The sequence below is a fragment of the Sprattus sprattus genome (assembly GCF_963457725.1).
Source record: "Sprattus sprattus genome assembly, chromosome: 3".
Taxonomy (NCBI): domain Eukaryota; kingdom Metazoa; phylum Chordata; class Actinopteri; order Clupeiformes; family Clupeidae; genus Sprattus; species Sprattus sprattus.
Window position 1 is genome coordinate 13,971,064 of NC_137922.1, and position 12,500 is coordinate 13,983,563.

Below are 12,500 nucleotides of genomic sequence, written 5' to 3' on the forward strand. Positions count from 1 at the left end.
CATCACAATGGGGGAATTCAGTGGCTCAGTGCAGGCCTACTGTTCGATTGGCCATCATTACAGGACTCATAATAACAGATATTAGACAGGGGAACGATGCTAAGTAGAGGCAGAAAATGAGGCCAGGCCTTTGTTGCCCCGATCTCCTGCGGGGTAGCCCTATGCCTTCATTCAAACTACAGTGGGAGAAAATGGCAGCATGGCCCGCATTTGTGCTCAAAATGCATCAAGTCCCTTCGGTAATAAGGTCACTTACACAGTCATGATGATGATCATCTACCCCAAACTGCCTCTCTGTACTCTCATTCCTGATCCGTCTGTGTACAATCTCTCTCTCTCCTTCTCTCTTTCTCTCTCTCTCTCTCTCACACACACACACACACACACACACCACACACACACCAGCCAAATTAATGCAGCCATACATGCACACTCACACATACACACACACCAATTCAGTTGCATGTCAATGAAGCTGCCATGCCATTCGAGATTTGTCAAACTAATGACAATAGCAGGCAGCGAAGGTCAGAGGTGTCACCTGGAGAAGAATGACAGAGGTCTGACATGAGCCCCAGGTGAGAGCATTAAACAGAGGGAGAGAGACAGAATGAAAAAGAGAGAGAGAGAGGAGAAGGGAGAGGGGCAATGAGAGAGGTAGAAAGAGCACTTCACACTCTAATAGATAATAATGAGGCCACTTTGATGGAGGACTGGTCATGTGTGTGTGTGTGTGTGTGTGTGTGTGTGTGCGTGCGCGTGTGTGTGCGTCTTTTTTTGAGGGTTTGTGTATAGTGTATGAAACCTAAAGATTATGAGAATGCGTCAGAGAGAGAGAGTGACAGGTGGATGATGAGGATGGCATTCACTAAGGCTGAGAATAGATCAGCATCTCGCCCACCTTGTCTCTCATAAACCTAATATTAAGTTAACTTACACACACACACACACACACACACACACACACACACACACACACACACACACACACTAAAGAGATCCTATCGGCAGCAGAAAAGTAATAGATAAGCACTGAAGAATTTCTCATTTGAGGACATGAGATTTGTCTGCTTGCTGTAACCCACAGAGTAGAGTTCAATAGTGAGTTCTCTTCTCAGGGAGACCAATCACAAACACCTACGAGCGCGATCGTCTGGCAAGCTGGAGGATGTCTCTGACATGTTCAATAAAAATGGGATCATTCACCAACCTGGCTCCCAACGGTCCAAAACCTCTAAAGCACCTGAGATTGCCAATGTCCGTGTGTGTGTGTGTTTGTGTGAGTGTGTGTTTTGGTGTGTGTGTGTGTGTACGTGAGGCAGAGTTGAGAAGCTCCAAAGGTGGACTGGAGAAACTCTCTGTGAGTTCTCAAGACTAATATCAGACTGCTTTTGGAAGGACACTGAGGATGGGAGAGGAGAGCAATTTACAGCCCCGTCAAATCCGCCCAAGATTACTCCTCCCCCGTCCAGCGGCTCCGTGGCTACGGCAGAGCCAGAGCCTTGCCTCACCTCGCCTTGTCGTGACCTTTGAGTAAAGTTGGAAGCTGCCGTGAGGAGTCGGTGATGAATTGAGAGGCATTCGGAGAATAGGAAAAAAACGAGTGCAAGAGAGATGAAAAAAGACATGAAGTGTTGGTGAAGGAAGAGGGGGAACGAGGAAATGGGGATAGGGTGGAGTGGGGGGTATGACTTACACCAGACCGACGTCCTTATATCACTTATTGCAGACTTATCGCTGAAGGCTGGGGGAAAAGGTGAAGGTGGCTGTCTGTTCCATCTTCCGAGGGCCTGTTTGAGACAAGCCATTCATCAAAGTTTGTCATTGGCTTGGAGGTTACCTTCCTCCTCTTGATGGAGCATGATGGGAGATTGGTAAGGGGGGGGGGGGGGGGGGAGAGCAGTGGTGTGTGTGTGTGTGTCTGTGTGTGTGTGTGGGGGGGGGAGGGGGTGTTGGCTGATGTGGAGATGGAGGGAGTTAGGAGAAGGAGCAGTGAGGAGGAGGTGGATGTGGAGGGAGAGAGAAGGAGGGGGTCAGATTTTCATTTGGACTCCCTTTATAAAGCATCTATCATGGATCAGACGCGCGGTGTCGAGCTGACGGGGGCAGACAGAGGTAGTGCGATACGATCTGCAGGATGCTCAGTGCCATTGGCAACCTAGAAAAGTTTACGCCAACAACAAGAGACAACAACAACAGTGCTCTTTTGATTCTTTACTTTTGTAAAGGGTAGGTCGTATCCTTGCTCGTTTTTCTTGAACTCCTTCAACAGACAAGAAAAAAAATGACAAGGAATTAGAGCTGAAATTGCTGGGCTTTGTTTACTGCTTGCTGGTCTTAACAACTGTTTCAGTCCCAAAACTAAATTAAGAGAACACAATCAATCAAGAGAAATGCACGCACAAGGAACCGATCAATGCCTTGTTCTGTGCAGCCCTCCATCTCCAAGGCAACCCCCCCATGGTGATGCCAATTACTGGCCAGGGCAATCAGCTCTGGGTTTCCCCCCTGCTTGCATGTTATTTGAAATGACTGGTGCTGTGCTCCTTGCACGCGAGGACAGACCAGAGGAGAGGGAGGAGACGAAGGTGAAGACAGAAGGAAGACAGACGTCAGACGTCTTGGAGGACGGCATTCACCCGTCCACTCCCTTGCCCTTGTGCATTGCATGTACCCTCTCCCTACCCTCTCTCTCTGGCCCTCCGAAATCACTCGGTGCGTGCCCTCGTGCTTGGCTTGTCCCTCTCCTCACCTCTCTCCCTGGCCGTCCTCCCGAGGTCCCGGGTGAGTCGTTGGGCGAGAGAAAGATGGCCTCCGGAGCGGTTATCCACGTGGCGTGGCACAGCGCGGCTGTCCGATCCAATTTACTAGCGCTGGTCAGGGCAGTCGGCTGACAGCGTGACTGCGAGTGCCCCTAAACTGTGTTGACATTGCTCAATGTGTCAGTGTCACTGATCACACTCCATGTGACCAGAGCAAATGCTGGCGTGGTGTATGTATATGCATTGGTTTAGCATGTTTCGGGGGGAATTTTTTTTTTAAGACACCAGAGTCATCACAGAAATTGATGAGAGGATGCATCACTGATTCGAAGTGACCTATAAAAACGACAGCACTCTGGCTACTGAGAATTTGGATTACATGTGTGCCCTGATTGCTTAGAAATTAAGATAAAGCGGAACTCCTGATACTTTCACTTATTACTATGTAACTACACACAGTGTGCATAACAGAAAGCACAGGATGACACATTACTTTTACACAAGACTTTATACTTACATAAAACTTGGATGAGGAAAAGGGTTGATATTAGTGGAAAGTGGAAAGTGATTATATTTAGTGTTTTATAATACCCTTGGCATAGTTATGGTGTTATTATAATATGCCTCATGCAAGAAACAGTGGTTACATTATGACTGAATTAAGCATCAGCATGTCTAAAATGTAATCGTAACTGTATTACACAATGATAAAAGAACACACTTTTCACAGCTGCACAGTATACACAAAATAACACATACACACACACACACAACAGAAATGTCCTTCAGATTTTCAAGGAAGCTTAAGATGAAAACACTCAAATCTATAATCGCCATATAACATTATTTACATGTCAATTTCACAAAATTAATAATGGATGCCCATTTTGGAGGCGTCTGTTGGAGCTGTTTGTTGTTGTAATCCATCTTGTTGACAGTTATGATATTCTGCGCTCCTTCGCCTTTGGTCTCTGGTGGGGAATTGAAAATGTCACATAAATAAAGAGAAGGGCTGTAAAGCTGAGTGAGAGAGAGAGAGAGAGAGAGAGAGAGAGAGAGAGAGAGAGAGAGAGAGAGAGAGAGAGAGAGAGAGAGAGAGATTAGTGGCTTAGTGGTATTATTACAGCCATTTAGATATTTACTCTTTAGCCTCCTGGTCACATCAGTGCAAGCATCACTGCTCTTGCCCCATATTAATCTTCCCCCGTAGAGTTTCACAAAGCCCAGTTTTATTCCCCAGTTGCTTCCTTAACCCCAAATGGTGTTGTTCAGCGAGGTTAAATAGCCAGGGTGGACACTGTAGTAAACGAGAGAGGGAATGTGTTTGTGTGTGTGTGTTTGTGTTTGTGTGTGTGAATAGGAATGGAAGTGGTAGCTTATGCTGACCAGAGCAAAGCTTTTTCCGGAAACATGGGGAATAAGTCACATTGCGTGACTGGGATGAATTTGGCAATGGGGAGGCGCCGGCTCCCTCTCCTCCACACCCACCCATCTTCTATCCACACCCCCCATCCTCACCGTGAAGCTTGTTTGACAGGAAATGGGGAAAAGAGCAATGACCGAGACCATCATTGGTCGAGCCTTCATTCAAAAGTCGAGTCTGGTTTATTCTCTCGGACGTCAGATTGTGTGTTTTCTAGGCCCAGGGGGCGAAGTTGGGGGGATGGGAGGGGAATATGGTTGTGACATTCATGTCAGTTTCGTGTACAGTGCAGGGGGGTAAGGGTGGGAGGGGGGCGACACAAACCAAATAGGGGCATATTCCCAAGTCGTGGTGAAGCCCTATGCTGCTCCTTGGCTGTGCCCTCACCATTGCACCGAGCAGCGCGGCATCGTCAGTGTCCCCGCGGACGGGGTGGTGCTGGGTGTGTTTGGCGGGGGGGGGGGAGGGTAGCGGGTGCTCAGGCAGTTGGGATTATGACGTGGAGGTGCTAATAGAATTGTCAAAACAGAATTAGAATCCATTTGCTCGGCACGATCCGGGATGACAAGACGAGTTACAGAGGAATGACTGACAACTCACAGGAGCTATCTTTAGGAAATCTTTAGGCTTGTTTATATATACATATATTATTTTATTTATTTTATAACTGAAATCAACTTAACCTACCAGACCCGTTGTCCAAAATGTTTTAAACAATAATTTAGATTTTTAAGACAGTTGTCATAGAATTATGATAGCTAAATATATAGCTAAAAATACCAACTACAAATTTATGTACGGTTTGGGTGTCTTCAATGTTAGAAATGCATACAGTTCAATTTGCAAATGAAAAGGACTCCAACAAAAGTTTGGTAAAAGAACTGCTAACATCTAATAAATCGCTTACACTCAATATAAAGAGAAATAAATGGTAAGTGTTACTTATAGTTTGGTCATACTTGTACAGCTGTACACTTTACAGTCTGATCATGTTCAAGTATAGAGAGAGACATTAAAACTAAAACCCCTATCATTTGAAAAGAACAGATATACCATTTTTTTTTACGTCTTTTTGATGAAGCACCCAATTTCCGCTGACATCTGAACACAATGAGTTGCAGCGGGTTTGTTGTTTGGGTAAAGTGACTGTGTGTGTGTGTGTGTGTGTGTGTGTGTGTGTGTGTGTGTGTGTGTGTGTGTGTGTGCACAGCGATGACCTTGGGCTTCGCCGCACCACTCTCTGGCATCCGCTCAGCCCTGGATTGGAGTCTGAAATTAAAGCTGGAGGGTCACTGAGGGCCCCTGTCAAGGGACCGGGGCCCCATCGACCGCTGGTGCACGTGCAGGGATAGAGAGGTGGATGGGGGGAGGCGGAGAAGGCGGAGGAGAAGAAGAAGAAGTAGAAGAAGAAGAAGAAGAAGAAGAAGAAGAAGAAACAGGCGCGTTCACGTGGGGCCCAGCTCCCCATACTCCAAGACTTTCTGCCTTTTCTGGAAAAGAGCGCAGAGGGCAACTCAAAACACAAATAAACAAACAACAAGCAAAATAAAAAAAGCAGGGGGGAAGAATACAAAACAAACTGCAAACTGATAAAAACAGTCTGGTGTTGATTATCTTATGTACTGCAGTTAGTAGGTTATAGCTTATAAAGTGTTATCATGCCTTAATGTAACTTTCAAATCGAATGCATTCGAGTTTGATAGCGCAAGTTGACCCGCAGTGCTCTGCTGTTGATTTGATTGTTCACTGGAATAATTGAAGGTCTAGCAAGGAGTGTGTGTCTGGGCTGTTGTTTGAGCGGTTTAAAAAAAATAAATCGATGCCTTCTGGTATTTGGAGTCCAAGTCCAAACTAAAATAATTCTCCCAAGATAGAGAGATTGAGAAATAAAAGTAGGAGTCTGCTTTAAAATGTTTTCCATGCACAACGTAATGCTCTCCTGCTATGCAGTACATAGATATATAGATAGAAAGATAGATAGATAGATAGATAGATAGATAGATAGATAGATAAATAGATAGATAGATAGATAGATAGATAGAAAGATAGATTGATACACATTCAAATGTGCAAAAATGTCCGTTCCTATCCTTCAGTGCACAGTGTGTCCCATGTCTGATTTATTTAGCAGTATTTATCACATAACTCACAAATGAAATCAGATGCAGCATCTGACCTGTGGGACGATTGCCGGAGAGGATGTGGCTCCTCTCATCTTCCCATTTCCACCTCCCAGTAAAAAGCATCCATTGGGAGGTCTGTTGGGGATAGGGGTGGGTGGGTTGGATGAGGAAAGGAATAGATCTGAAAATGAGGCATCTTTCCACAGACGTGGCTGTTTTATCTGTAGCACACCAGGGTGAATCAAAGTTTGTGGCCATACATATTCATTCAGATTGGGACTGGAGCCTCTATTTATGTGTTTCTTATTTATTGTGCACAGAATCATGGGAAAGGAAAAAAAAACAGATAAAACCCCCCTGCGGAGCGATCGTGGGAGACTTGAACCGCAGGGCTCCTGGCTCGCATGCCCCAGAAACGCCTCCAGTCTGCAAACCGCCTCCCCACCCTCACCTCCCTCTGCAAATCACAAACTCACACACACACACTCACACACACACACACACAAACACACCCTCCCCTGTTGACTGTCAGTTGCATTCCATCTTTGCACTCATTGGGTGGAAGAAGCTGACACTCCTGGGCTGACTTCAAAGTGTAAGATTTTAAAACCATTTAACTGCCATGGCTTTCTGTCTGGGGCTGCCTTTGAAGGCGTTTTTCAAGGGCCTCAGAGTTAATATGTTTGTGTAGATACTGTAGCGCCATGAAAAGGAACCCAGGAATCTTCTGGCTTTTGTTGCTGAGTCAATTATTGTCTCAACGCAATAACATCTTTGATATACTCACTTGTTTGGATTCATCACTGTTTGGATATCCAACATGGGAGGAATTACAAAACCTGTTTTGTAGTATCTCAAGGTTTTCATCAAACTGAGCAATGCACCGTGCGTCTGTTTGTTTAGCATCCTGCATTCACCACAAATGTCAGCACAACATCTCAGTTTAGCTCACTGAACCATTTTTGAGTTAAACTAAAATGGATGCCCCCAAAATCCCCCCCTCCCCCCCCCCCTCACCCACGGGTCAGGTCAGCCTCTCTCTGCTCCTGCTTTCTGCTTCTATCCTGTCACTTGCCACTATCGCCACACAGCAGTCTTACTCTTGGTGGTTTGGGCTCCACACATCTGTATTTACCATAGCTGTCATTGACAGAATAATGGCTGAGGCTAAACTTCTAGACAAAGATAAAGGTACCACGAGGTGAATCAAAGGTTCTGAAGGTTTATTTCCACGTACACCTATAGGGAATCAGTTCCACATCAATGAAGACAGGGTAACGGATTGGATATGGCTCCACACATCTGTATTTACCATAGCTGTCATGTTTGTACACATATCATTTGTTATCCATTCTGTAAGCTAAATGTAATGGCTTTCAATGTAGCCCAGTGTAAGTGTCAAGGAAGTGTATAGTGAGTAATGCTGTGTATGCTATGCTAACTTACCTTCCTGTTTGACGGGACAACTGAATGCAGATGATGGGCCTCTCTGGGGGGTCCAGTGACACATCTATGATGGGACACTTTTATGTGTCTCCCTGACATCGGGGGAAACACTCTGGAGTCTTGAATCCCGAAGTCGTCTGACACACTGCTTCGTCCGACCCAGCGATTATGACTGCACTGGGCTCTGGAATGAGGCGGGGTAGCTTAACCTTCTCAAATGTCAACGAGTCAGTCAGACTGATGGAAAACACTGTCAGCACAATGACAGCCGCCTGTCGATAAGCATGCTACGGCCCGCCGCACCTTGGCCTCTTTCAAAACGTCTGAACATCATCCAAACGTCCAGTCTGCCCACGTCGGCCGACACCAGTCTTGCAATTCTCAACCTGTAAGTCGATCAATGAATACATCTCCATCCATACTATCAGGGAAATGGTTGTGAAGTTGTCAATACCAGAAGAGCAACATTAGCATCAATAATCTCCATATTTTGCCATCCCCATCGCCAGAAACCAAACGGAGGGAGGCAGCCAGCAGTTCTGACCTTGCGCCGATCCGCACATTTGCATAAATCACGAACAACCTCTTGCATGTGAAATGAGGTGCCCATGGCCCGAGCCAGGGAGGGTGGCGGCTTGACGACCTTTCACCCCCGCAGGCCCGTGTCCTGCTGAGCCGGCCGCCCTGATTCATCTGAGGGCAGGACGGATTCCTGTGTGCATCACAATCTACCTGCTGCCCCCAGGGTGCCCGAGGGAAATTAACAAGCCTGGCACGGCTTCAAAAATAATTAACGAGCCCGGGCACAAACATGCCGCTAGGCTCAGCTCAAATGATGGCACTCATACGAACACATACACACACACACACACACACACACACACACACACACACACACACACACACATGCATGCTTATAAACACACATAAACATATGAACGCACTGATAGTAACATACGTCGTAAACTCAGACATGTGAGACAGACACACAAACTCTTAGATGTATAGAGTATACGCGCACACACACAATCTTAACAGCTGCATCTCATTGTATCTGTCTTTTCAGGGATGTCAAATTCAATGTACAAGGTATGAGGGCCACTGACAAAGCATATACAACACTTCCTAAGTCTATGGGAGCTGCAGATAGCAGCATTCCCTCCCAGAGACAGCTCAGCACTGCCAAGGATTCAAGGTGTTTAAAGCCAGTCTTCAAGTTGGCAATATATGGAGTGGCTGAGAACTCAAGGCCATATTAAAGAACTTTGTCTGTTTTCACGATGCGCTGATGTGCCGATATTTCTGAATGCTCGGCGCCCTAAGCTGCCACGGATATCTACAAAAACAAATAGAGAGCGCGCTGGTACCATGAAATAAATGGGAAATATATTGGAGGATGTGTCGCAGTAATACCACAGCCTCACAAGCAGAACTAATATCCATTTATTTGCAGAGTGCACAGATTTAGATTAAGGTTAACTCCCATACTGCCTGAAAGCACCAAGCATATTACAGAGTCTAATAACTTCAGCAACACGGAAAAGACAAAAACGCACACATGCATACACATTTAAAGTGAACAACAGATTACAGCAGGGAAGAAGGGGGACAGGGATATGACCCTATTGCACATCAGCAGCTCCATCCTGTATACAGTGAATGCAAATATAAATATAAATATAAATATAAATATAAACATATACCCTCCAGCCAGAGTGCTTCTTGTAAGTCCACACCCAAGCAGGGAATTCAAATCTGACTGTGTATAGTGAGGGAGATTACGGTGCCTACCTCTGTTCACATAAGCCTTATGAAGGTCGTTGTCCAAGGGGGCCTGGCTCTCAGTGTTAGGAGAAATGAGAGGTGGACGGTAGCCTTAAAAAATGACCCCTTGACTGTTTTGTCTTAGTGGATGACCCTGGAGGGGGGTGTGCCTGATGATCCGTCTGTTTTGTCTATATTTGACCCAAGATGAATTATCAACAGCAAGGAGCTGATCTGTCAGAATTCTGTGTGTACACACATTATGAAAGGGTGCTCTAAACAAAGGCCTTAAATATTAATTTAAGGCGTAATATGTATATAAATAGTATAAAGGACCCTATGAGGAGGAAGAGCGTCTTTATTTCAAGGGATACCCATCCCTAATACACAAGGAAGAGCGTCTTCATTTCAAGGGATACCCATCCCTAATACACAAGGAAGAGCGTCTTCATTTCAAGGGATACCCATCCCTAATACACAAGGAAGAGCGTCTTCATTTCAAGGGATACCCATCCCTAATACACAAGGAAGAGCGTCTTTCTTTCAAGGGATGTTCTTTATGTGCACCTTTCCTGTTGGCTAGCTGGAGGGGTGAGGGCTGTGAAATGTGAACATGCTCCCTCTACATCCGATCACGCTCCTCCAACCCTTGACGTGATACTATCGACACAAACACACAAAGTGCGCATGATTAACATAATGGCGGAATAATAAAGGCATTCGCTGTCCGCAAGCATACGAAAACACGCCTATGTTAGCCAGCGTTTTCCCCAAAAGGCATTCAGCACACGTTCTTTCAGACGCTGGTAGTAATTATTCTAGGTGGCCAACAAACTGCCACTGATTAAGTCCTCAGTAAAGGCAACATTGGCTTGCATTCATCATAGTTAAGCGTCGGAGCCTTGCAAATGTAAGTCAGCTATAGAGTGCCTTACTTATTATGATAATTACTCCTTTTATAAAGTGTTGCTGAATCACATTAGCGAGGATGAAAGGATGCCCACGTCCCGGCACAGCCATTATTCTCCACACAGAATGCAGGTGGAGCGCGAGGGAAGTCCCCTCGGAGGCGAATAAGTGTTGAACTAGAAAACGAATAAACTGCACAAAGAGAAAAAAGAAAGGCAAGAATCCGAATGAGTGAGGAGATGTTAATCCCTGAAGATGGGAGAAGAGAGGAGTGGAAAGGAGACGAGAGGGGGAGAGGGAAGGAGGGTGAAGGAGAAAAAGAGAGAGAGAGAGAGAGAGAGAGAGAGAGAGAGACTGGTGAATAAATGAAACAGAAAAAGCAGATGATGCAAGAAGGAGGAGGAGATAAGTGAACACAGACAGAGATAGAAAAAGAGAAATGACAAAGACAGAATAAAAGAAAAAGTGAGTAGAAAGCAGAGGAAGAGAGGAAATTAAAACAAGAGGACAGGAGCGAGCCCACATACGTAAATAACAGGCCAACCAGCACAGGTGAGTGAGTCTCTGTGTGTGTCTGTGTGTGTGTGTGTGTGTGTGTGTGTCTGTGTGTCTGTGTGTGTGTGTGTGTGTGTGCGTGTCAGAGAGTGCAGTACATTTAATTAAAGCCGCAAACTGTTTACCATCCAACTCCGGCTTCTACCTCCTCCCTAATCCAGCCACGCTCCGCAGCAGCGGATCAATACGAGGCGGGCTGAACAAGCGGCTCTGGATCCGCCGGATTTTGTTTTTATGTTTTCTGACGGAATAATATAGGATCAGCTTGGGGGTGCAGATGAGCAGCTGTGCATCTCGAGAGTGCACACTCTCTCTCTCACACACACACACACACACACACACACACGCAATCACAAAATCAGAAGCATAGTGGTAGATGTACTGAGAGATAAACAAGCACTCAAGGCTAAAGCACACAGACACCCGAACATGCGATGTATACAGAGACAAAAATATATACGTAGAATGCAAACATACATTTAAGTCACCAAATGTGTTCTCTCTCTCTCTCTCTCTCTCTCTCTCTCTCTCTCTTTCTCTCTCTCTCTCTCTCTATGTCTCTCTCTCTCACACAAACACACACACCAGCATCGCCAAGCTCATTAGCTTAGCTCTTGCTACTGTAAGTCAGGGCTGGAGAGATTAGAGGGCCTGTTGGTTCAGCATATCGGTGACAGCCTGCACAGGGAGGTCCTCCCATGAGACACCACAGCCAACATACTGGGGCACAAACACACCCACCCACCCACACACACACACACACACACACACACACACACACACACACACACACACACACACACACACACACACACACACACACACACACACACACATAGAGCACTAGTGCAGGGATACTGGCCATGACAGCTTACAACTCCTTAAAGGCACTGACACACTGGCCCCAGCACTGGAGGAGCCTACCAGAGCCAGAGCACAGCTGGGCGCTTGGGAGGGAGAACCAGAGGGAAGGGGGAGGTGAGAGGAGAGGAAAACAAGAGTGAGGAGGGGAGGTGAGAGAGAGGGAGACAAGATGTTAGGGGAGAAGAAAAAAGGGAAGAGGAGAAGTAGGGGAGGAAGTGGAATAGAGGAGTGTTGGATAATGTTGGCTGGGAGAGGAGATACCTGAATCACACACTGACAAGAGCTGATGTCCAGTAAAAGTCCCAATTTCTCTGGAAGGCCACTATCGTGTACCAAATAGCCCCACCAACCCCTTCCCCCCTCCCACCCCAGCCTTATGTATCTGTATTTTTTTTAACATGTGAACCAACTGATTTGATTGTAATCTTATTTCAATACTTTTATAACGCCTCACTGCTGTCTGTTCACATTTTCCACCCTTTTCCTCACTCAGATACAAAGCGAGCGAGAGATATACAGAAAAAGAGAGAGAGAGAAAGAGATTTTTCCCCCCTCTCTCTCACACAGGCTTTATTTCATAAAGTGCTCTTATCACAGTGTAGGTGACATTGGACCCACGCCATGTTTCCAATAAGAGTCTCAGATCCCTCCAGC